The sequence below is a fragment of the Tenrec ecaudatus genome, chromosome 10, assembly GCF_050624435.1.
Source record: "Tenrec ecaudatus isolate mTenEca1 chromosome 10, mTenEca1.hap1, whole genome shotgun sequence".
Taxonomy (NCBI): Eukaryota; Metazoa; Chordata; class Mammalia; order Afrosoricida; family Tenrecidae; genus Tenrec; species Tenrec ecaudatus.
The window spans coordinates 143843669-143870671 of NC_134539.1; the positions used below are offsets into that span (position 1 = coordinate 143843669).

General features: G+C 37.9%; 1 protein-coding gene and 1 non-coding gene across 2 annotated transcripts in view; both read right to left on the bottom strand.

Moving 5' to 3' along the window:
- The window catches only part of SMURF2 (SMAD specific E3 ubiquitin protein ligase 2), a 99828-nt gene that overhangs the window by 65860 nt on the left and 6965 nt on the right, over window positions 1-27003 (bottom strand). The gene's annotated exons all lie outside the window — the stretch shown is intronic.
- Window positions 11591-11714, bottom strand: LOC142460593 (small Cajal body-specific RNA 23). Its single transcript, XR_012786771.1, has one exon.

Below are 27003 nucleotides of genomic sequence, written 5' to 3' on the forward strand. Positions count from 1 at the left end.
CAATTAGTTCCTGCCACCACACCCAAACTGGTGCAACAGGTTAGATTACATGCAGTAAGGCAGCAGAATTGGCTGCTAATAATTATCAGACCTAAAAAAACTACATGCAAAGGCTCTAGGACAAACATCCGAGCCCTAGTGGCACTGATGGGTAAGAGTTGGACTGTTCATCGAAGTTTGGCAGTTCAAACCCACCATTTGCTGAGAGAAACCTGAGGGTGTCTGCTGCCAAAAAGATATACACAGCCTTGGAAAGTCTATGCAGGGTCACTATGAGTCACCATTAAGAAGCCTTGATTAGCTCAGAAGCAAAAAAGCCCACATGGAAGAAGCACACCAGCCAGTGCGATCATGAGGTGCCAAGGGACCAGGTATAAGGCATCATGAAAAAAAAAAAAGATATAAGTGTGTGTATGTATGTATATATGTGTGTATATGTATATATGTATATATATACCATATTAAATGAAGGGGGAAGTGCAGAGTGGAGACCCATGGCCCAAGTGTCGGCCACTGGAGATCCCCTCATAGAGGGGTTTACGAGAGGAGATGGGTTAATTAGGGTGCGAGGTAGTACCGATGAAGAACACAGCTTTCCCCCAGATCCTGGATGCTTCCTCCCCCCAACTACCATGATCCGAATTCTACCTTGCAGGGCTGGATAGGGCAGAGACTGTACACTGGTGCATATGAGGGCTGGAGGCACAGGGAATCCAGGGTGGATGATACCTTCAGGACCAAGGGTGTGAGGGACGATGCTGGGAGAGTGTAGGGTGAGTGGGTTGGAAAGGGGGAACTGATTACAAGGATCCACATGTGACCTCTTTCCTGGGAGAGGGACAGCAGAGAAGGGGGGGAGGGAGACTCCGGATAGGGCAAGATATGACAAAATAACGATGTATAAATTAACAAGGGCACATGAAGGAGGGGGGAAAGGGGAGGGAGGGGAAAAAAAAAAGAGGACCTGATGCAAGGGGCTTAAGTGGAGAGCAATGCTTTGAGAATGATTGGGGCAGGGAATGTATGGATGTGCTTTATACAATTGATGTATGTATATGTATGGATTGTGATAAGAGTTGTATGAGTCCCTAATAAAATGTAAAAAAAGAAAAAAAAACGGATGAATAAAATTATGAAGCAGTGACTTGAAATAAATAAATAAATATGAGAAAGTATTTGCAAAAAAAAAAAAAAGAGAGAAGCCTTGATTATAATGAGAGTAGTGATACCAGGAGGGGAAAGGGAAGATGGGAAGAGAAAGGGGGAACTGATCACAATGATCTACATATAACCCCCTTCCAGGGGAATGGACAACAAAAAAGAGGGTTAAGGGAGACATCAGTCAGTGTAAGACATGAAAAAAAGTAATAATTTATAAATTATCAAGGGTTCAAGAGGGAAGGGAAAAAATGAGTAGCCAACACCAAGGGTTCAAGTATAAAGAAAATGTTTTGAAAATTATGATGGCAACAAATGTACAAATGTGCTTGACATAATGGATGGATGGATGGACTGCAATAATAGTTATACAAGCCCCCAATAAAATGATTTTTTTTAAAGAAGCCTTGATTATTGGGTACTAGATAGTACTCATGCTGGGCCAAAGGACTGACTTGGAGAAAGACATACCTGGCAATCTATTCTGTAAAGATCACAGACTAGAAAACCCAATGGGACAGTTCTAATACTGATTTGATGGCACCCAATAACAAGATTACCATTGGTAGCAGGCAGGAAAGGAGGATGTTGGCACCAAATAAGGGTCCATCCAGAGTTTAAACAAGTTTAGTCCAAATAGGTTTGTTTGTTTGTAAATGCCCTTCGGAAATAATCAGAATTACCCAGAGTTTGCCTCACTGCTGTTCTAGACAAAGTCTCCACCTCCCATCAACCTATCTGGGTTGGTGCATGGGTCTGGAAAGGTAGGTCAGGAAAGGTGAAGGGAGATATTGATAGTACTCACCTATGAGTTAACTGTGAACAGGAGTCTCTGGAATACCATCCTGAGTACATAAACTGAACCTTTTGAGAAGCAAGAGGAGGGATTCCATTCCCAACAAGAGGGGTGAAGTCTTCTGGACCCAAGATACCAACACAGTGAACCTCCTGGTTCCAAAAGACAGCTCTAACATAAGAGGGGCAGCAGCAGAACCAGGAACCAGAGCTCAGAGAAAGTGAAACTTGAGTGCTTTTGTGCAGAAGGATGGCTTGCAGAGTGGGGTGCGCCTCTAGGCACTTAATTGGGAAAGTTGGACTTGTTGACCCAAAGAAATAGAGTGGAGTGCCTCTGGCACTTCATTCTGGGTGCTGAGTTGCTGACCTGTAGCCCTTGAGCTGAATGCCTTCAGGTTGAGGCTGACAGCAGAATGACATGACCATTTATTAACAGACCTGAAAGAACTCTAACATGTCCCGATAAACAGTCCAACCCTAAGCAGTTCTCATTGACATTATAACTTGTTAAATTCCTTAACAAACCCTTTAATCATGTGTTTTGTCTGAGTTCTGTGTAGCCACTGCAAGGGATATTAGAATCTAAAGATCAAGTAGAGACTATCAAGATAACACACTCATATAAGCTGAACTGTTAATAAGAAATCGCTTTCACACATTTCTAGAAAGGTCTAGCAAAGGGCTTTTCTTTTTAAGATTGGGGAGAATTTATTCTCTGAGCACCACTTTCACTGGCATTCAATTAGCTTTAGAGTTGGTATCTCTGAAGTACAATTCCTGGTCAAGTGAAGTACTGAAATCAAGAAAGCTACCATCTGTCTAACTGGACCATCAGTCCAAAGTCCACATAGGTGCAGATTCAAAAGAGTCTTGAGCAAAGATTGGATTCAGGCATAAATAAGGAAAACGTGGATAGAAATGAAAGCAGGTGTTAAATCTGAAAATTTTAAATGCAGGGAGTTAAAAAAATAGGAGATATCGTTAGAGTCAAATTCTAAAAGGAGAAAAGAGATGAAAGAAAGTAACCAGGTCTTGACAGAAAAGAACCACATCTCATGGCCTTTAAAAATCAGCCCTATTCCTATCACCTAATCTTTCAGAAAACAAACTATACTTAACCTCCACACATATCCAAAAAGAAAAACCTGACATGTTCCTAAATTCTACTTCTGCCTCTAATTTTACACCATCATTATTGAATGTAAAAATCCTTCTAAATAATAACTAATGTTCAGTAAGCATTTACTACTTTTCAGGCACAGTGTTTAGCATTTTATATTATTCCAAAGTTTAATCATAATATTCCCATTCTACAGAAGGAAATTGAGGTTTTTGATTGTTTGCTTCTTTTAGGAAATTAAAGTTTGTAGAGGATCAGAAGCACATCACCTGGTGAACCTTCACTGTTATACAAGAGGGTACCTCAAAAAACAACAACAAAACAATGGGAAAAAGCTCCACTGGGCAGAGCTTTGTAGTACACATTGTCACCACTAGGTGGGTCTCAAGCAATTCACTCTGAGTGACCGCACCCGGTAGCATCACCTGGGAAGGTTCTCTCTGGTCACAGTAAATTTTTTTTTCCTGTAAAGCAGTTTTGCTAAAACCTCATTTTCTTAAATTGATGGACAATTTAAGAGAACAGCATGTGGCTGTGAAATTTTGTTTCCTAATGGGGAAAAATGCTGCAGAAACCGTTGTGATGTTGAACACAGTTTACAAAGACAGAACTATTTCATCATTTAGGAGACATTACCTCCTTTCAAAAGAGGTGAAATATCGACTGATGACAAACCTCGTTCTGGACATGTCAACTTCCTAAATGATGAAAAGGTCAACTACTAGTGCATTTGGAGTTAATTCCATCATGTCAGGCTGTTCATCAAGCTTTCTATTTAGAGGTTCTGAAAAGATTGCATAACAGTGTGCAGCCAAAAAGGCCAGATTTATGGCAGACTGGAGACTGGTTATTCCACCACAATGCATGTGCTCACGCAGCTATTTCGGTGCATCAGTTTTTGGCAAAACTCAGCATGCCTCTCTTGACCCATGCACCTGACTCACCTGACCTCATTCCTAGAGTCTTCTTTATGTTTCTGAGGATGCAGGGGGACATGAAAGGATAGTGATTTGATGATGTAGAAGAGGTGAAGAAAAAAACAAGGGGGGTGCTGCCAGTCAGCCAAACAGATGAGTATGAAAAATGTTTCCAAGAATGGAATCACAGATTTGACAAATGTATTTATTAAGTGTAATGGAGAATACTTTGAAAGTGATAAAGTTGTTTTGTAAAAAGATTTAAATATATAACTTTGGGAGAAAAAAAATCTGGTTTTTTTTGTTTGTGGGGGAGGGTACTCCCTCATACGTACAATATCTCTCACCCACTATCCTTTGTTCCAATGTTAAGACTAGGCGCCTTTTTCAAAAGCCTAAAACACAACAACAAAAAGGCAAACCTTTTCATCTCCAGAAATCTTGACTGCCATCATACCAATCTCAAACTTCTCCATTAGCTCTGATGTCTAAAGCTAGGATAGCCAAAGAATCCTGTATAATCATCACCACATGGTTAATAATCAACTATGCTCCAACATACTACTCACATGAACCTTCTCAGGGAATGTCTATTAATTGAACCAAATGAATCTCCAACTGACTTCCATTCAGTCAACTGTGGAAAAACTTCTCAATTCAAAACACACACTTAGATTATTTGACCTAGAACCTGATCCTAAAGGAAGTTAGATGCTCTTGTCTACCCTTTCTTTTTTCAGCTGGGGGGAAAATGAGACAAAAAGGAACTGCTTAGAAGGGGAGGGGAAAAAAAACTGCTCCAAGACTTCCAGACCTCTTTGTGAAGAGATCAAAATAATTTAGTGTAACAGTTTACAGAAAGGAATGAAACACCTGAATTCAAATTCTAGCTCCTTCACACTTAACTAGCTTTGAAATTAGATGGAGAAAATAGTTGAAGAAATTAGTTAAGCTGTGTGAGATCAGTGTTTTCTAATGATAGCATTCATGATAGCTTTCATAATAGTATTCTATGCACTTACTTCATAGGACTGTTTTACAGATTAAATGAGATGATTAAAGTAAAGAATTCCTCTTAATACTTGTCAAATAAAGATACATGGTATTTATTATTACAATAAAATACTCTCTAATGAAAGCTTTTCCAATACCCACATATTGGGAGTTGATCCTGAGTGCCTTAAATTAGGTATGAGAAGAGGAGCTCCCAAGAGAAACTATGAACACAGAAGAGCCCCTACAACCACCATCCCGCCCCCCCTCCACACACACACCTTCACCCCAGTATCACTCCATCCCAAGTGAAATGTTTAGATTAGCTGGAGAAAAGAATACAGTCATTTACCAAAATACACGTTTAAAATATATTAGTAATACGCCAGACAGTCACTTCATTACCAGCTTAAATTCCAGAACGTAATCATCATTAGTTTGCTGTTTAAGGACATGAAAGATCTCAACTTCAATTATTAGATGCATCATGAGTGTTAATAAAACTCTAGTTCCCTACAATCCTGTGGTTTCAGTAATTTGAAGTAACTTCAAAACATTTGTGGAAAATTGGAAGTAAAAGAAAATAGAATTGTCCCACAAACGTTTTGTAATACCTTCATGTGTTAGGACCACTAACACACAATGTTTTTTTTTAATCACAAAATTAAATAAAGTAGAAATATTGTACACTAATCACAATGAAATGATGAAATGTGACTTTAAAAATTAAATCCCTCTTTTTGTTCATGATGTCTCATCATCAAAATATTGTTTCTATGTAAATTTACTGTTAAATAGAATCTCAATAAAAATATCAGTCACCCTTTTCTGGAAGTAGAGAAACTGTTACTTAAGCTCATATAAAAATAACATGAAAGGATAGCTAGGAAAACACAAGAGTTATGAGGAGGGTTACAGCCCTACCAGAAACCAAAGTAAACTACAAAGCCCTTATGTAGGCACACTTCATTTTACTGTACTTCACAAATACTGAAAGTTGTTTTTGTTTAAGAAATTGAAGATTTGTGCAACCCTGCATCCAGTTTTACAGGTGTTTTTTCCAACAATACTGCTCACTTTACATCAGTCACATTTTGGTAATTTTCAGAATATTTCAAACTTTTTCATAATGCTTTTGCAAACTTAAAAGATTACAGTACAGTGTTAGCATCACTTTTATATGCACTCAGAAAAATTTGCTTTACTATGATAGTAACAGTATTGCAGTAGTCTAGAATGGAGCCCCACCATGTCTTCAAGACATAGCTGTAATCATAAGATGGTCATCCCTACAGGTGACAACACTGAAGACGCAGTGGGGGAACTGTCTGATTTGACCCCATCACACTGGGGCAAAACACTAAGGGTATGCAAGGAGAGCAAAACAATGAAATCCCTGGGGAAAACCAAAAATAGACTTTGCGGCCAGAGCATGGCACCCCATCAGGCTCCACTGGAAAACACTCCTGAAGGTCAATAAACAGACCTGGAACTTTGTGGGGAAAACCAGCCGCTCAAACTATCACGGGTCCTTCTAGGCGCAATTCTATGGTTATGACATATAAAGATTATAGTAAAGTTATAGAGAATAAGAGAGAGAGAAGAGAAGGTAAAATAAAGGAGTCAGACACATTTCATGGTAGCATGCTCACCTCCTGAACAGCCATGATCTTACCAGCCAAGTCCATGGCACAGCATAGACAGAGAGGGCAGGAGAGTCTCTATTTTTGGCCAAGTCCTATATATACTTATGGGCGTAATTACAGGTAATCACACACATCACAGGAAGAGGCTGTACAGTAGGCATACACACATAACAGGAAGGGGGTAAGTTAGGGGTGTACACGCAATAGGAAGGGGATGAGCTAGGGGTGTACACGCAATGGGAAGGGGAGGGACTAGGGGTACACATGTGACAAGATGGTTGGACCTTAGACTCAATAAGGCAGCCTAACCTTGTCACCCTTGAGTGGGCTTCATCTCGCTGGGCTCTCATTGAGGAAAACAATCTACTATCCGTATCAGAAGAGAGTGGGCCCTACTTAGGGTGGGACAGACTATACAGTCTGACTGGTTTAGATGGCTGATAATCCCCAGGGAGAATAACCTAGGACCTGCTTGCATTGACTTCCAAGTGTACAGTCGTTTGCCATGTGTAGCAAGTAGCATCTTAGGTTTGGCAAATATTTGGGGGAGATAACTTGAGAGAAATCCACAGAACTATTTATAGACTTTTTGTCATTGGTATTTTTGTTATTTTGTTTTTTCTTTTGTTTTGTTTGGCTTTGTCTTATTTTTACACTTATTGTCTCTGCATATCTACCTAGATAAGATAGGTGGGATAAACAATCCAGAGGAGTTAACAACAGACTGAGTGTTGGGGGAATGGGGGGAGACACAGAAGAGAGGGAGTTGGGGTGTGGGGAAGAAGTGGGAGTTAACAAATCCAGGGGCAGGGGAACAAGTGATCTAAAATTGATGATGAGAGTAGGATACCTGGTGGGGCTTAATTAAGGGCAATGTGAGGAGAATTACTAAAACCCAAATGAAGGCCCAACATGATAGTAGGACAAGAGGAAAGTAAAAGGAAATAGAGGACAAAACTAGAAAGTAAAGGACATTTATAGAGGTTCAAATATAGGCATGTACATATGTAAACATATTTAACGATAGGGGAATAGATCTATGTACATATATTCATATGTTAAGTATTAAAGTAGCAGATTGGGCCTCGACTCAAATACTCCCTCAATGCAAAAACACTTTGTTCTAATAAGCTGGCATTCCATGATGCTCACCTTCCTGACATAATTGTTGAAGACAAAATAGGTGCATAAGCAAATGTGGTGAGGAAAGCTGATGGTGCCCAGCTATCAAAAGATACAGCATCTGGGGTCTAAAAGGCTTGAAGATAAAGCCTTTTCTCTAGCTCAGAAGCAGTCATCTAGCTCAGAAGCAACAAAGCCCACATGGAAGAAGCACATCAACCTATGTGACCAAGAGGTGTTGATGGGATGAGGGATCAAGCATCAAAGATCCAGAACAAAAAATCCTATCAATGTGAATAATGGGGAACACTGAATGGAGACCCAAAGCCCATCTGTAGACAATTGGATATCCCCTTATAGAAGTGTCACAAGAGAGACGAGCCATTCAGGGTGCAGTATAGCACTGACAAAACATACAACTTTCCTCTAGTTCTTTAATGTTTCCTACTCCCAACTGTCAGGACCTCAATTCAACCTTACAAATATGGCTAGAGCAGACCATGTACACTGCTACAGATAAGAGCTGGGAACACAGGGAATCTAGGACAGATAAACTTCTCGAACCAGTAATGAGAATAGAGATACCAGGAGGAGAAGGGGAAGCGGGAACCGATCACAATGTTCTACATATAACCCTTTCCTAGAGGGATGAACAACAGAAAAGTAGGTAAAGGGAGACCCCAGTCAGTGTAAGACATGGAGTGGGGCGGAGACTTATAAATTATCATGGGTTCATGAGGGACGGAGGGTGGGAGAGGGGAAAATTAGAAGCTGATACCAAGGGCTCAAGTAGAAAGAATATGTTTTGGAAATGATGACAGCAACGTGTGTACAAATATGCTTGACACAATGGATGTGTATGGATTGTGATAAGAGTTGTAAGAGTCCCCAATAAAATGATTTTTTTAAAGACTATCACGTGACTTAGACATGGATACCAAACCAAAAACTCATTACCATTCAGTCAATTTTGACTCACTGAAACCTAAATAGGGTTTCTGAAACTAAATTTCTTCCAGGACAACCTCATCTTTCTCCCGAGGTGTGAGCACTTCACCCACAATGAAAATCATTTGTGTACACCACTGAAATATTATGAGTAATTTTTTATCACCACAACTGCCAAGTGATCTTCAGAAGGGTAGACTGCCTTATTAGCCTTTCCACTGATCCAAAGAACTACAATACAATATTCAGGGACTGCTACGACAGCAGAATAAATGGATGCACATCCATTCAGGCAACAGGAGACATTTTCTGAAACTGAGAATAACTTCAAATTCAAGATATTAAAGGTAGTTCATAAAATTACCAGCAAATACCAACATGTAAAAGCTTTTCTGTCATGGAAATGTGATCTTCTAAAACAATTTCAGAAATTGCAACTTAGTCTGTTTCAACACTTGTAATTATCATCTTCTTAGACACATAAAGACTCAAAATGAGGCAAACAAAGTGATGGTTGATTCACTATAAAAGAAAAATACCAAATTGTCAAGTGCAGTAGCAGAAATCTGTTCATCACAGTATTATGAAACCACTATCAATTCCTCTAAGAGACACTGGGCTTTCTACTCCCGTAAACAGTTCCAATCTCAGAAACCCATATGGCGTCGCTGTGAGTCAGCAATGACTCGATGGCAGAAGGTTTGGTTTTGGGTAATATAGGATCACTGTGAGTCGGAAATCAACTTGATGAAAGTGGGTTTCGTTTTGTTGTTGTTTTCTATCACAGTAAAAAAAGCCCTGGTGGTGTAATGGTTAATTTTAAAATGGCTAAAACAACATAACTGTAACATTCACATAAGTAGAAATGGCGAATGAAAATAAGATTGCCTTACTAGGAATCAAAAAAATTAAACACCAAAAAAGAAAATTAAACATACCAGCATATTTAATTCAACAGTCAAAAAATTAAAATCTGCAAGAATTCAGTAAATTCAGAGTTAGAAGAGAACAAACATTGTATATTGCCACGAATGCAAATTAATACATTCTATTTGGAGGAAATGCAATATTTCTTAGGGAAATTTATCTGTATACAATAGTCAAAATATGACTGTCCTATGATTCAGCAATCCAAGTTCTAGGAATATATGTCCTGTAGGCAGATTTAAATATAAACTCAAAGATAAGTACACAAGAATGTTCACCAGATTACAGTGTATAACTACCAAAAAGAAACAACGTAATGTTTAACAATAGAAGCCTAAGCAATAGTCCTCTTTTTTGAATCTTGCTTAAGGCTAATACGACCCATACCATGGTTTAAAGTGAGCAATTTCAGGGTAAATTAAGTGAGCAAAACAAGTCAGAGAAACACGGGACAATGATATTCTATTTCATGTTTAATATTATATATATAAAACCTAACTAACTCCTGGGGGGGGGGATCCCACGTAGTGTACTGTATATGTATATGTCAAATGTATAGAACAAATTGTGAAAATGTATAGACTGATCTACCTGAACAGTGACTACTGCTGGAGCAAAGAGTGAGAGGAATTTATACTTTTTCTTCTGTCCACTGCCTTTTACTCCAACTCACAGTGACACTACAAACAGGGTAGGACTACCCCATAGGGTTTCCAAGGTTGTAATCTTTCAAGAAGCACACTACCACACCTTGCTCTGTGGAGCAGCTAGCTGGTGGATTTGAACAGCTGCCCTTTCAATTAGCAGCTAAGCATTCAACCACAGTGCTGCCACAGTGCCTTACTTTTTATGCTTTAACTTCTATGTTTTTACAATGAGTATGTAGACATATAATTCTTGTATAATTTTTAAAATAAAAATTAAAATGTTTAACCTTTCCAACTTTCTCTATTTTTAAATAATTTAGATTCAAACATTTGCATCTTTTTTAATGGTAAGTGAGTGAGATTTACTTGTTTCTAATCTAAATTATTGTTTGTTAAGCGCCAAATTGTTTTATACTTTTGTTCTCTAACTAGTTTTAAAACTTCTGAATTGAAAAGAAAATGCTAAAGTACACTGCAAAAATAGCCTACATCTGCAATTTTATTCCACATCTTATAATTTGTCTGTTATATAAAACTAGACAAGCACTCTAAATCTATTTTTCTATCAAGTTCTTGCATGTTTTATTTATACTTATTTATATTTATAACTGATCTAAGGCTCTAGAAATCCCATATTTGTGCTTATTTCTTTTTCATACAAATAATGTGTTTTTAGCATTCTGAAAAACAGGTTTTGATTTTTTTTCACAGTATACGAAAAACTCAAGTTCAACAATCAATTCTCAAACACCTTATGCTAGACAGGAACACCTCCGCATTATTTTAAAAGACTAAAAACATGTATATTGTACAACTTTTCTTGATGTGACTGACCTATTGAACTGTATGATGAGAACTACATGCCAATAAAAATGTCAAAAATCAACACTATGCACACATTGTGGTGGAATTGGGAGGAAGGGGCTTCATAAAGTGTGTGTAAAACTGGAATTAAAAGATAATGGAATATTTCCACACACTTTTCAAAGCCCCTTCATATTTCCTACACATGAGAACGTTATAGTCTAGTTGGGAATCACTGACTAAGAAACAAAACAACTACAAATTACAAGCGGTACTCAAGGATTACAACAACTGACTATATAACTCAGTTACCAACTAAACCCATAAAGCCTATAATAAAATCTGTGCACATACCCTGATCCCTAATAAAGGGGCACTACTTCACCATGCATATCAAAACAAAAAGTGTCTGGGTTTTTTTTTTCCCCCGACGAGGAAACCAGGGAACCAGTCAGTCACAACCAGAATGAGGCTGCCTCTTACAAGTACACAGTGGTAGCCTAGAGACATGCATGTTGGCCTGGAAACCGTGGAGTCCTGGGGCCACTTGGACAGGACACCCCCAAACCAGCCCTCCTTCTCTTGCTCACGTGGGCAGGCCAGAACCATGTAGTAAGGACCAAGCCTTGGTGAGCACCAATGAGCACAAGTGTTTAATTTTTTATGCACAGAAAGGTACCCCTATATATTAAGACAAGTATCTGACTGACACTAGATACAATATCATACTTAACTGTTCTGACTTACATACAAATTCAGTATAAAGACAGACTGGGAAAAGAACTTATTCATAACCCAGGGACTGCCTGTAGCTGTCAAACTAAGCACAAAAACATTTATAGTCAGGACAAAGGATAATTTAAAATAAGCAAGCTCAAGTAACAGAATATCTATCACCTACACATGTGTATGAAGGTACTGTGTATGGAAACAAACCATTAAAATAACCTGTTAAGGCAGTTAAGGCACACAAGCAGAGTGCAACGTATGACAAGTGCCTCTTGGTACCATCAAGGAGTCTTGAGATAGCAAACTCGCTTCTAAATTATTTGAAGAAGTAATATAAGCAAAGTACAACTTTCACTGACCTTTGAAGGATGGTAAAACTTATAACCAGTAGAGACGATCTAACTTAAAGTCAATCAAAGAGGAAGAAAGAAACAGGCATAGATTTTTTTAAGTGAAAAAAATAAAATGTTTAAATGACAAGGATTAAAGGAACATGTCAAATTGGGCATCCCCTCATGGAAGGGACAGGCAAGACAGGGTGCAGTATAGCACCGACAAAACACACAACATTCCTTTAATTCTTTAATGTTTCCCCCCTTCCCCCCACTATGACCCCAGTTCTATTTTACAAATCTGGCTAGACCAGAGCATGTATGCTAGTACAGATAAGAGCTCTGGACATACGGAATCCAGGACAGATAAACCTCTTAGGAACAGTAATGGGAGTAGTGATACCATGAGGGTTGGGGAAAGGTAGGGGAAGAAGGGGGAGAAAAGGGAAACAAATTGCAATGATGGGTGTTTAAACACCCCCCACCCACCGGGGGATGAACAGAAATGTGGGTGAAATGAGACAGCAGTGTAAGATATGAAAATAAAAATGATTTATAATTTATCAAGGGTTCACAAGGGTGGGAGGGTGGGGTAGGGAGGGGAAAAAAGAGGAACTGATACCAAGGGCTCAAGTAGAAAGTGAAAATGATAATGGCAACATATGTACAAATGTGCTTGATACAATTGATGTATGGATTGTTATAAGAGCCCCCAATAAAATGATGTATTATTAATAAAAGGAACATGACAAGTTTGTTAGAACCTCAGTTTAAATAAAGGAAAACTCAAAACTCACTGCCCTAAAGTCAATCTGAACTCACAGAGACCCTATAGGACAGGTAAAACTGCCCCTGTGGGTTTCCAGGACTAAATCTTTATGAAGTAAAAAGCTCATCTTTCTCCTGTGGAATGGGCATTTTGAACTGCCGAGTTTATGGGTAGTGGGCCAACAAGTAACCCACTATGCCACCAGGGCTTCTAAAGAAAAAGAGATAAGGCTTAAATGTAGACTTGGCTACAGAGTCTGAATCTTTTTATGTGCCTGTTTTTTTTTGAGGGTTTTATTTTATTTTTTAATCGTTTTATTAGGGGCTCTTACAACTCTTATCACAATCCCTACATACATCAATTGTGTAAAGCGCATCTGTACATTCATTGCCCTCATCATTCTCAAAACATTTGCTCTCCACTTAAGCACCTAGCATCAGGTTCTCATTTTTTCCCCTTCCTCCCTGCTTTCCCCTCCCTCATGAGCCCTTGATAATATAAAGTATTATTTTGTCATATCTTGCCCTGTCCGATGTCTCCCTTCACCCACTTTTCTGTTGTCCGTCCCCCAGGGAGGAGGTCACATGTAGATCTTTGTAATCGGTTCCGAGTCTGAATCTTATCCTGTTAATATTAGGAAGCTATCAAAAGTTTCTAAGCAATGGAAAAATATGACCAACATCATCATATCCTAGTTAACACTTATCTGATAGTAATGTCTACAGTGGACTGCAGCCGAGAGAGCCAGAAGCAAAGAAATCATTTATTTGTTAACTATAGCAACTATGTCAGTATGAAGCTAAGAACTAAATAATGATACTAAATTATGAGTAAGAATGGAAAAGAAAGGGATGGGTCAAGAGAAATTTCAAAGGAAATGAGCAGGGCTTGACAATTAACTGGCTTGGAAGGAATGGAGAATCAATTATCAGTCCAAGGTTCCTCCCTTGCCTGGAAATGTTTAGTAACTCCTGAGTACCTAGTGGAAAAATCCAAACTCATCAGCCTATCACTTAAGACACTCTGCAATCCCACCTCAAGTGTTTCTCCATGCCCCGTGCAGAGCTCTGTACTTTATAGACCCCTTATTTTTGCTCAAGTTTCTCTACCTGGAGATTAGAGTCACTTGAGTCTAGGGATGAATTTGGATCACTGGGATTACTTGAATTAAACATGGTTTTGCTTCTCTAGAGAACTCAGCCTAACAGGTATTATACACAGTCTTTAAACTGTACTTCCAAAATTAACTAAAAGCTTGAGAATATGTATCTAATTCAATGTATTACATACAATGTACTACATTCTAATACATTGTATGTAAGAGGCAGTACCCCCCTCCCAAAAAAAAAAAAAACCCAGAATTGCGCTGGGCAGAGATTTTGTACTTTGAATTTTTCCCACTAGGCAAGTGCTATAGTTTATTGTGCCAGCCTGGCCAATAAACACAAGTAGGATTAACTGAAGGGCAGAGGGATAAATGGCTTGCTTGTTCTGTGCCTCAGTTTAAAGGGGTACACTACCTGTGGGATGCCTAGCCTGTGGACTGTGTCAGTGTAAGGTGAGGTCCCTTCAAGCCCACACGATTGGAATGTTTATCTCTGGAGCTGGGGACCAACAGTTGATGACAGTTGGGGACCTGCCTTGCTGTTTGCTACCTGGGTATATATAGCCCAGCTCTCTCTACAGAAGGGGACTGGCAACTGGCAGCTCTCAAGCCTTAAAGGACTGCTTTATAATTTAACTGTTAATTTCTTGTATTATCTATCTGTATATAATTTAACGGTTCATTTCTTGAATTATATACCTATCTTTATAAATATATGTATATATAATTACCAGCAATCTGGTTTGTCTCTCTAGAGAACCCTGTCCAACACAGCAAGCATCAAGCAACTTGCTCTGAGTTAGTATACCAGTGGCATCGCCTGAGAAGGTTCTCTCTGGTCATAGTGAAATTTTCATAAAAGCAGTTCGGCTACAATCTCGTTTTTAATAATGGCCGATAGAAAAGTGTGCCGCTGTGAAATTGAACACAGCTTACAAGGACAGCGCTATAGGGAAAATTCAAGTGTAGGAGTGGTTTTCTCATCTCAAAAAAGGTGAAATGTTTATGACAAACTTCGTCTGGACTTCCGTTAACCACCCAAACGACAAAAAATGTTTTCTAGTATGCATTTGGAGTTCGTTCCACCAGGTCAGAATGTTAATCAAACATGCTATTAGAGGTTCTGAAAAGATTGCGTAACAGTGTGCAGCAAAAAAGGCCTGATTTGTGGCAGACTAGGGACCTGTTCTGCCACCATGACAATGCACCTGCTCATGCAGCTATCTCAGTGCACCAGTTTTTGGCAAAAAAAAGCAGCATGACTCTCTTGACGCTGGAACCTTATTCACCTGACCTCACTCCTTGGGACTTAAGTGTGCATGAATGAAAGGGACCTGAAAGGGCAGAGATTTGATGACATAGAAGAAATGAAGAAAAAAACAAGGGAGGTGCTGCCAGTCATCCAAATGGTTGAGTTTGAAAAATGTTTCTGAGGGGGGAAAAAAAGGGAAAAAAGAAAACTTTCTGAGACTAGAATCACAAATTTGAAAATGTAGTAAGTGTAATGGAGAGTACTTTGAAGGTAATAAGATTGTTTTGTTGTATAAAAGAATTTAAAATACTAGCTTTGAAAAAGTAATTCTGCTTTTTTGTGAAATTTTTGGTACCCCCTTGTAATCCAATCCCCTACATTTTATTTAAGGTTTCAATACTAAAATCTGTTCAAATTGACAACCAAGACAACAAACTGAGGTGCCCACCCACCTTGAAAAGACTTAACAGCTTGAGAAATGTACAGGGGCAATTCTACACTGTCTTATAGGGTCACTATGAGTAAGCATCAACTCAATGACAGTGAGTTATTTGATGGCACAATGATAAAGTGCTTGGCTGTTAACTGAAAGGTTCAGACCCACCAATGGCTCCACAGAAAATAGAAAATAGTTGGTGCTTTCTTCCCATAAAGATTAAAACCGTTACTGTTGATTCCAACTCATAGTGCTCTGAAATAAAATGTAACGAGGGAATTGTGGGGACAGTATTGCCTCGATCTCCCTTAAGTGCTATTTTCTTCAGAACAATTTTTTTCTATTTTCATTTTATTTCAGAGCATTGTGGGTCACAAAAAATTACCTCGGGGCGCACAAGCAGCCCACGGGCTGCCAGTTTGACACCCCTGCCATACGGGATTTCCAAGACTATATAATTATTTACAGAAGCACACTGTCACATTTTCATTCTGCAGAGGGGCAGCTAGTGATCTCAAACAACTGACCTTTCAGCTAACAACCAAGACTGTGCAACCAGAGCTCTTTCCAAGAAGGCTGCAGCCTAGGAAATCTTATATGGCTGTTTTACTCTGTCCTACCGGATTGCTAAGAGTCAGAATTGACTCAATGGTACAAAATATTAACAATGGACCTTTAAGCTCAAACTCACTATCAAAAACACTTTTCCATTTGTTTCTAGAACTGTAAATCTTTACAAGAATAGAAAGCCTTAGAGACCCTATAGCAGGGGTCCTCAAACTTTTTTAAACAGGGGGTCAGTTCACTGTCCCTCAGACCCGTTGGAGGGCCGGACTATAGTTAAAAAAAAAAACTATGAACAAATTCCTATGCACACTGCATATATCTTTAATTTTGAAGTAAAAAAAAACAAACAGGGCAAAAACACCCAGCGGGCTGGATAAATGTCCTTGGAGGGCCGCATGTGGCCCGCGGGCCGCAGTTTGAGGACGCCTGTCCTATAGAATGCCCCTATAGGTTTCTGAGACTGTAACCCTTTATAGGAGTAGACAGTCTCATCTTTTTCCCTAGGACCAGGTGGTGGTTTTTTTGTTTGTTTGTTTGTTTTTCCCCAGCATCATTTATTTATTATTTTAAATCATTTTATTGGGGGCTCCTACAGTTCTTATCGCAATCCATACATCCATCCATTGTGTCCAGCACATTTGTACATTTGTTGCCACCACCATTCTCAAAACATTTTTTTCCCCTACTTGAGTCCTTGCTATCAGCTCATTTTTACCCCCTCCTTCTCTTCCCCACACTCCCTCCCTCAGGTGGTGGTTTTGAACTGTCAAGCTTGTGGTTAGTAGTAGCCCAACACATAATCACTACACTGTCATGATTCCTTCAATGGATCTACACTTTCTCTAAATAGCTCTATCTAAAATGTTAATCTCATTTTCTTCTTTGCCTGCTAAAATTTTTTTCCAGTGGTCCCCTGTTGCTTCAGCATCAGATTTTAGTCTCCAAATACCATTGGGGGGAAATGGCTGATTCCAGAGCTGGGGGAGAAAATGAGAATAGCCTGAAATTTTTTGTTATACCACAAAGCAAAGACGCTGTCAAATAATTATTGGACTCCTACCAAAGAACTCAGGAGCTAACTTGTCATCCCCACCAAAGACAATACAATTTGTTCATCAATCAGAGAGCTAACTGCAATGGATTAAACTAATTCAAATGTTAAGATCCAAGAGGGCATTTAAAGAAAGCCTGGAAACCAATTTTTTATTCTGATAACTGGTAAAGGGAAAGGAGTATTTAACCTGCTGTTCCTGTATGAGCTGTACCACAGAGTAAAACTGGTAAGGAAAAGTCCTCTAGAAGTAGCCTACAAAGAAGCCCTGGTAAAAGTAGCCCAGCTAATAAAGTAATACCAAACCTCTAATAAAATAATAAATCTAGTAAAGATCAAGGACCACTATTATCATAAAAATAAACAAGCAAATACTTATACCATGGTGGCTTATTGGGCTATACATAAGGCTGCTAACCACAAGGTCAGTAGTTCAAAATCACCAGCCACTCCTCAAGAGAAAGATGAGGCTTTCTACTCCTGTAAAGAGTTACTGTCTTAGAAATCCATAGGGGCAGTTCTGTTCCATCGACTGGATGGCAGGGTTTTTTGGGTTTTTTTTTTAAGGAGCTCCCACAGGAGCTCTGGTGGCACTGTGGGATAAGCACTGGACTGCTCACTGAAAGTCAAGGGTTTAGAACCACTAACTGCTCCATAAGAGAAAGACAAGGCTGTCTGCTCCGATAAAGATTTATAGTCTCAGAAGCCCTAAATAGGGTAGATATGAGTTGGAATTGACTCTGGCTGTGTTTAATTTTTTTTGAGCACACAATGAAGTAATCTTAAAAAAAAAAAAGAAAAGCCATGCCTCTAAGTACCTTTTTGCAGAAAACACAAGGCATATAGGAGGCAATCAACAAAATCCAGAGTAGAAAACACCAGAGAATATATGACCTGGTTTCTATAATCATACATTTTAAGAAAAAGCAAAGTCAAAGGGAAAAATGAGGGGGTAACTAAGTTTTAAAAGAGACTTGAAAGATACCAACTTATCACAGAGTGTTGACCTTTCAGATCTTCAAACCAAGTATGAGGAAGAAGAGGAGGGGAAAGGAGGCAGAATGGACAAGCATCTCTTAATGAGATGTACTGTTTTTTCCAATTAGTTCACATACCAGGAATGAAAAATATTTATTGCAGAGATTCTTCAGGGATCAGCATAAATTCTATGCCTATTTTTTGTTTTTATAGATACAAACATGAAAAATACATTCCCAGTAATAAGAAAATGGGAATGAAGAGGTTATGGTAACTTCATTAAGTTCTTTGAATTTTTTTAATTACATGCCCCTAAAATAAAAAATAATAATAATCTTGATTTTTAATTTTAATTTTCTGGAAAAATGGTATTTGTTTTATTTCTCTATCTTTCCCCATAAAAATGTCTTTCATGATTAGACATAATTTAATCAGATTCTTCAATCTGGTTAAAATTAAAAGATTACAAAGCACTTGATTTATGAAAAGATGCTACCTGCTTCTTTGTCAACATCCTGACGAATTTTTGGGGGGGCACCTTAAAAGTCAATGTTTTATTATTTGTGATGATTGAAGACTTTTCTCCTTCCCCCCCCCCCACTCCCACCCAAGAGAGATGTACGTTTCTTTTGTAAAGTGGAAAGAAGAAAGTATGAAAGGCTGGTCAATTTTAGAACCTGGAAACTAAAGGCCTTAAGCATTCACTCTTGCATTTCACTCAATCACTTCGGCACTCATTGAATGTACCCCAAACCTAGCATTGACTACTAAGTTATTTGATACAACAAGCCTTGTCCCTTCATTTATTTATACTGCAAGTTCCCTAAAAGCAAGGTCAGGGTCCTATACATTTCTTCAAATCTCAGAGCCCCTGAACAGTTAACAGATTTAAATTCAGTATTAGGTACATAAGAGACTTTCAACAAGTATTCCTTAAATCAGTTTTTCATTTTTCGCCACCCTTACAGGTCCTCTTTCTGGCTAGAGAAAGTGGACTAAGGGTTAACTAAATCACAAATCAGAAGAAGCTTGAAATATCACCACCCATCCCATTTTAAAGTAATAAATACTTATAATGGCTCAGATTTGATTACAAAGGACTTTTGGTGCATCCATACTTATTTCCTAAGACTAGAATAGTTGTGCAGATTGTTTACCTTAAAAATACTTTTACTATTCCTGTTTGTAAAATTAAAAGAAAAAAATCCCCCCTTCACTGGTTTCAAACACCTATAAAGACAAGAGATGAAAAAAATATGACACAGGCAGTCCTTGACTGACAATATATTCAAGTTATGATGAACTGTACTTACAACTTACAGATCATGAAGAGGAAGTGACAGACCAGAGTTGAATGCATTTTGGAGAGAAAATAAAAGCTGGAGAAATAACGGAGGGGAGAAGCTCGCTCGCTCTCTCTAACATGAAAGAATTAGCTGAAGTTTTTTCTGAACTAAAGCAGGGACTTAACTTATTTTAAAACATGGACCCAAATGCTGATTACTTTGCTAAAGTAGACCAGGCAGATTTGGGAAGCAATGAGCCGTCACAGCAAGATGTATGAAGAAAAAAAGAAAAATGACCGTCCAAACAACCCTCACTTATTTTGTGACTAGGAAAACTTATGATTATTCACAGGAACAATCCAGATGATGTAGTACCTCCCACAGTGGAGTTATTACCACACTGATAAAAAGGCAATCTTGCTTAATTGTTCTTTATTGTGCGAATGAAATTTTAATGTTGCTGTTTATGTATGTATTAAAAGATATCTGTAGGTTTGTATGTAATGGTCCCAACCCCCCCCCCAAAGACAAAGATCAGGTGTATAAAGACACAGTTAAGTAAAATGCAATAATAAAACTGTAATTAAAAAAAGGGTTTCACTGACTTGTGATGGAGCATCAAAATGGAATCCCAACATAAGTTGGGACAACCTATATATCCGTACAATGGACTACTTAACTCAGCTATAAACAGAAGTCAGTCCTAATATAAGCTACAATATGAATGAATCCTGAAACCATTATGCTAAATGAAATAAGTCAGTCACGGAAGGGCATTATATGTGTTAGTCTGGGTACTTTAGAGAAACAAATACACAGAAACTCATGTCTAAGAGAGAGTTTTATATAAAGGTTAAGTGCATATCAAGAACCATCCCAACCCAGTGCTGCCCAAACCCACAAGTCTAACATTAACCCGACACGAATCCACAAAGTCCTCCTCCATCTCACAAAACACACACCATGACGCCAACTGCAGGAGGAAAGCCGAGTCAGTGAATGTGCAAGCATCTCAGGGCTGGCAGGAATTTCCACACAGCTGCTCCAGCACCCAGGGCTGCATCAGGGTAGGTCCATGCGGCTTCTCCTTGAGGATGTCTTGCAGGAAGTGAACCTACACCCTGGTCCGACCACCACAAAGAGACCTGAGAACTGGAAAGTCAAGGCTCACTGAGCCATTTTCCTCTCTACCCTTCAATTAACCCCACATGTGTTTAAAGGTCAAGTTGGCACAGTAAACTTTAACTCATTATCTAACCCCCTATATATGTCTAGTATGTGAAATACACAAATGCAAATAACCAAGTTTACTGGTGGTTACCAAGCTGGAGTCAGAACTTAGGGAGCACTAAGTTTCTATGAATGGTGATAATAATTGCACATTATGAATGTAATTGGGTAATGTTTACGTGTGTGCACCCCAATTTAGAGAGCTATATCTCTCTCACAATTAAAACAGGGGGATGAGGGGAAATCTATGGAACTCTCACAGGGCAGCAGTGGCTCTTCCAGGCATAATCTCTGAAACTCCCACCAAATGACTTTATCCTGATAAGGCTGGGCAGAAGGTGGGAGAAGGATTCAGTTATGAGTGCTTGTTAACAGGATTCAATTTGATTGCCATTCTGCTGCAATAGAAAATGAGCCATCGCAGAAGGGGAGAAAAGGGTAGACATTCAAAAGCCAGACGTGGAAAGCATCCTCTGGACCACGAAATCCCTAAGCAATGAACCTCCTTGATTCAGAAGACAACTGTCAAAGAAAAGAAATGCAGAGAAGCAGCATCAGAAGCAGGAGCCAGAGCACGAGACAGAGCGGTGGACCTCCCAGCGCAAAGAGCAAGCAAATCTGAGTGCTTTGGGGCAGGAGGCTGGCCTATGGAGTGGGGTGCCTGTAGTACCTTTGGGCTAAGACTTTTGATAGAATGGCAAGCCCTTTTTGAGCATTTTTTAGCAGCCCTAAAAGAACTTTGTAACATGTACTGACTGAACAATTTTATCCTGAGCATTTCCACCTGAATTGTATGTAACCTGTTAACTTCCACAATATATAATCATCAGTACTGGCTGTGAGGTCACTGCAATGAATTATAAAGCTTCATACTTGAAAAAGTAGAGTGTCGTGTGAAACAGAACACTAAAAAATTTTTAACTATCTGCCCTACATTGCCAGACTATCTGGGTTTTCTTGGGTGACACTCCACAACCAAATTTATTTCCCCCAGTGACCGTAAGATTGGTCTTTACTTTGTTAGAATACAGTAAAAGCACTTACCATAGTCAACTAAGGAAAAGAGGTCTATTCATGAGTTAAATATTAATAAATACCACAGACCTAAAGAAGGCCTGGTGGCAAAAAGGGTTTAACATTGGGCTGCTAACCACAGGGTTGGCAATTCAAACCCACAAATTGCTCTGAGAGAAAAGACGAGACTGTCTGCTTCCATTAAGATTTATAAAAACCCTGAGGTGCAGTTCTAGTCTGTCCTACAAGGTCGCTGTAAATTAGAATCAACCCAATGGCAGTGGATCAGCCTAATATCTTTAGTACTGTTTTATTATCAAGTTGACCCCATTATTTCTTTAAAACAAGTTCCTTAAGACCATGTAAGTTTTCAATCTCACTAGTCAAATAAGAATTGATGCCTTGGAATTTGTTTGGAAAGAAAATTGAATATCCTATGGACTACCAGAAGAATGAACTAATCTGTCTTGGAAAAGGTATAGTCAAAAATGCTCCTTAGAGGTGAAGATAAAAAGTCTTCATCTCACATACTTTGGTCATGTCAGGAGGGATCTATCCATCATGCTTGGTTAAGCAGAAAGTCACCCCCATTCCCCACCTCCCCCCCAAAAAAAAGAGAGAGCGAGGAAGATCCTCAACAAGATGAACTGGTACCATTGGCTGCAACAATGGACTAAAATGTAATGATTATGAGGATGGTGCAGGACAAACCAGTGTTTCAATTGAATTCAATTGTGAGAGAAGTCAAAAATTATTACTATAAAATGCTATAAGCCTTTATTAAACAATATCAAAATGAGAAGTAATTGTTTCTTATATCCTCCACTTAGGTCTATACACTTTTAAAAGCAGTATTTCCATTTCTTTAACCTTCCTTCCCAAGAATTCTGTGCTCTTCAATTTACATAATGTCAAAATGGTAATTTGGGGCATTCTAGAAGGCCTCCAATTGTGTTCTTTTGAAATGTTCTTGGAGTTTTAGGAGCAAAAAGAATCTGAAGGGACAAATTATCAGAGCTGTAGGATGGATGGGGTAAGGTTTCCCAATAAAATTTCTATAGGACAGCTCCTCTTCCCCTCAAAGAATGAGCAAGTGAATTGTCATGATGGAAAGAAATTCCTCCATACAACTAATCCTTTTCCCATTAATGCAGTTTTCAATTTTCTTAAAGCTTCCTCATAATAAGTCCCCATTGTAATCCTGTGCATCTCTCTGCCTTGAGTTTAAATGGCCCAATCAATGCCTTCACTGCTTTGATGAGACTTTTTTTTTTTTTCACTTTCTACTTCGGGAAAGAGTTACAGTCTCCAAAATTCACTGGGGTAGTTCTACCCTGTCCTAGAGGGCCACAATGGATGGCAGTGAACAATGAAGATAAAACATACAGATTACTGAGAGAACTTATCTGCAGCCATCCATGATTACAGAGACATGTCTAAACCTCTTTTGTTGAAAATAAATACGTCCATGGGTTAACTGGAACCCCAGTAGCACTACTTTTTTACTTACCTATGTATATATATAATATTATTGTGATTTGTAACTGACTTATATAACAACCCTCAAAACAGAATCATTCTCTAATTCAAAAATATTTGAGAATGCACTGTGTACTAAGTACTGTACTAAGCATGGTACTATTAATATATCAAATGCAATTTTATTTCTTTTTAATAAAATTTCCTCTACCCTTCTTCCTTTTTCTCTAAAGAACTATCTCCAAAGTTCAACATTTAAAAAGCTCCAAACTTTAAATCAATAAGTTTTCTTCACTGGAGAACAAGAATGTATTTAAAGCATAATGATGTAAGATCACAAAAAATAAAAGTAGAATTGTTTGTAATTAAAATATATGTAAAAATAATTTTTATATTTATTCCTATCATATTTACCAAATAAAGCCTTTATATAAGAAAGCAAACATTAAACTATGGGATTTTCATCAGAACCGAGTCACTTTTCTAATTCTTCAACTCCATTTATTCCAAGCACATTTATTTAGTCTTCAAGTTTCATTTTTCCAAGCCTTTACTCACTCATGAGTAGGCTCAATGGGAGGGAGTTTGGTTTGGGGTTGAGTTTATTACGCTCTACCTTCATGTAAATATCCCCATCTACTGGCAAAAGGTAAAACTACAAGCTACTTTTGAAAGTGCCAGCAGGGTACTGGAAAATATATCAAGTCATAAAGACTAGGATCCAAATTGCTTCCCTATGACTACACCCCGTATTCTAAGTCATCCACACTATTCAACAAGCACTTCAAATTTCGTACCAAAAATACTGTGGAAGGAGAAGATAGCCAATTATCTATATGTTTACTATATTATCTTAAATTTTAAAAATGTTTTTGTTGTTAGATACCATCAAGTTGTGTCCCGTTCATAGAGACCTTGTGTATAATTGAACACAGTATTGCCCAGTCCCATGCCATCCTCACAATCATTGCTGTGTTTGAGAACTTTGTTGCAGTCACTGTGTCAGTAGCCAATTATATTTTATAATATTTTGGTAGCCCCAAGGTATATAAGATAGCTATCCCCATTTTGTAAGACATAAAACCATTTAAATCAGTACTTATATCAATCACTAAGGTCATACCTGTTCCTATAAAGCACAGCATTATCAATTGCTATGATATAATCTTTGGTTAAAATAATATATTTCCATAATATTTTACACTTAAATAGTATTCGTTTCACATACATGGTTTCATCTCTTGTCCAGCAGACTCTTATCATAAATTATATGGTCACTTTAAGCATAAATTTAACCAGAAGCACAGGCAAAGAGAAAATAATTTGCTTTTAAAAGACGCAAAGCTTGCAAGTGGCATGACTAGGATATGAGCCTGAATATTCAGCCTTCAAGCTCAATATTCTTTCCACAACACAGAAAAAAAGATGTTATATAAATGTCTGGTTTGTGACAATTTCCAGCGCACTGTGACAGAAAATAATCTGCTTAGATTTAGTTAGTTTTACTATCTTTTTTAAAGATCATTTTACTGGGGGCTCTTAGAGTTCTTATAACAATCCATCGTATCGAGCAGATTTGTACATATGTTGTCATCACTATTTTCTAAACACTTTCTATTTGATCCCTTGGTATCAGTTCCTTTTTCTTCCTCTCTCCCTCCTCCCAACTGCTTAAATTTTAATAAAATTGTTTCTTCCTTTGTGTCTTAGTATAGAAAAAACATGTTCATTATAAAATACAGAAGCAAAGACATCACCGTAACCAACCCACATTTAGCACAACTCTACTCATTCTTCTCTCTGGCCATATTTTTAAATGTTTATTCTTCATATCTCACCTTTTCAAAAAAAGATTTTTGAAGGAGCTGACAAGTGGTAAGTAGCAAACCTTGTTAAGTCATGTTTGCTGTAGTTCACTTTTATCAGAAGAAAAAAAATTTTTTAAGCCTATAGAAATTTTGAAAAGAAAAAATGGTAGGGTTTTATCTTGAGCCAAACCTGAATTCTTGTATCTCCATTTATAGAATTATGTAACAAAATTATCAACATCTGCACATGTCAAGTAGTTGGTAAACATTTGCTCACTGAATAATGAAATAATGACTCTAAAGCATTATAAGATCCTAAATCAAAGACTCAATTACACACTTCTTAAAGTGTTCTTATGAAAATATTTATGAAAAGCTTTTAAAACATAGGAAGAAAACTATCCCACTCAAAATGAGCAACTAAATAAATACAAAAATACAGCTGTTACTTTAGAAAATTATACATTAAATGCCTCCTTTTCCCAATGTAATCTAGTTTTAGTAATAGTCCCAGTGAAATTTCTCTTTTTGATTTAGACCAAGACTTATTTTAAAGCATATTATTAAAAACAAATCTGATATTACAAAGGCTACCTTTTAAATGGATACAGACATTTAAGAGATAAAGAGAAGAGACTCGATAATCCAGAAACAGAACTCCATGATTATAGTCAATTGATTTTCTACCAAAGTACCAATAGAATTCAATGGAGGAAACAGAAGCATTTTTATCAGAGTGCTAAGAAAAATAATAATCAGATGACAAAAGACAGAAAAGGAACTAGTATTCTTACCTCACAATAAATCAAATTAATTTTAAAAGGTTCATAAAATAAAAGCTAAAGCTATAAATAAGTTGCAAGAAACCACTGGAGAAAAATTTTTGCAAGTTTGGGGTTAGTGGGAAATTCCTTAGAACAACAAAAAAGGAAAAGGGGGGCGAAGCATGAGCCACACAAGAAAAAATTACAAACTTAACTTTATCAAAATTAAAAACTTCTGCTCCTTGAAAGACATCGAGAAATGGGAAAAACAAATAGCAAAGCCACACGCTAGGAGAAAATATTCCTACAATGCATTTCTGATAAAAGACTGATCCAGAATAAAGAATTCTCATAACTCATCCATATGAAAACCTGATTTTAAAACTATATGCAAAAATATTCAAAAAAAATATTCATCAATATTCAGGCAAATATACATCAAACATACATGAATGGCAAATAAGCACAGGGAAAGGCACTCAGTATCATAGTTTATTAGGGAAATTAAAATAAATGTTACAATGAACTATCCCTACACATCAATTAAACCAAAAACCTCACTGCTATGTCTGATTCATAGTGACCTTACATCGGGTTTCAGAAGCTGTAAATCTTTTTTTTTTGTTTTAAACGTTTTATTAGGGGCTCATACAACTCTTATCACAGTCCATACATATATATACATCAATTGTATAAAGCATATCTGTACATTCTTTGCCCTAATCATTTTCTTTTCTTTTTTTTTTCCTTTTCTTTTTTTACATTTTATTAGGGACTCATACAACTCTTATCACAATCCATACATATACATACATCAATTGTATAAAGCACATCCGTACATTCTCTGCCCCAATCATTCTCAAAGCATTTGCTCTCCACTTAAGCCCTTTGCATCAGGTCCTCTTTTTTTTCCCCTACCTCCCCACTCCCCCCTCCCCCCTCCCTCATGTGCCCTTTGTAATTTATACATCGTTATTCTGTCATATCTTGCTCTATCCGGAGTCTCGCTTCCCCCCCTTCTCTGCGGCCCCTCTCACAGGGAGGAGGTCACATGTGGATCCCTGTAATCAGTTCTCCCTTTCCAACCCACTCACCCTCCACTCTCCCAGCATCGCCCCTCACACCC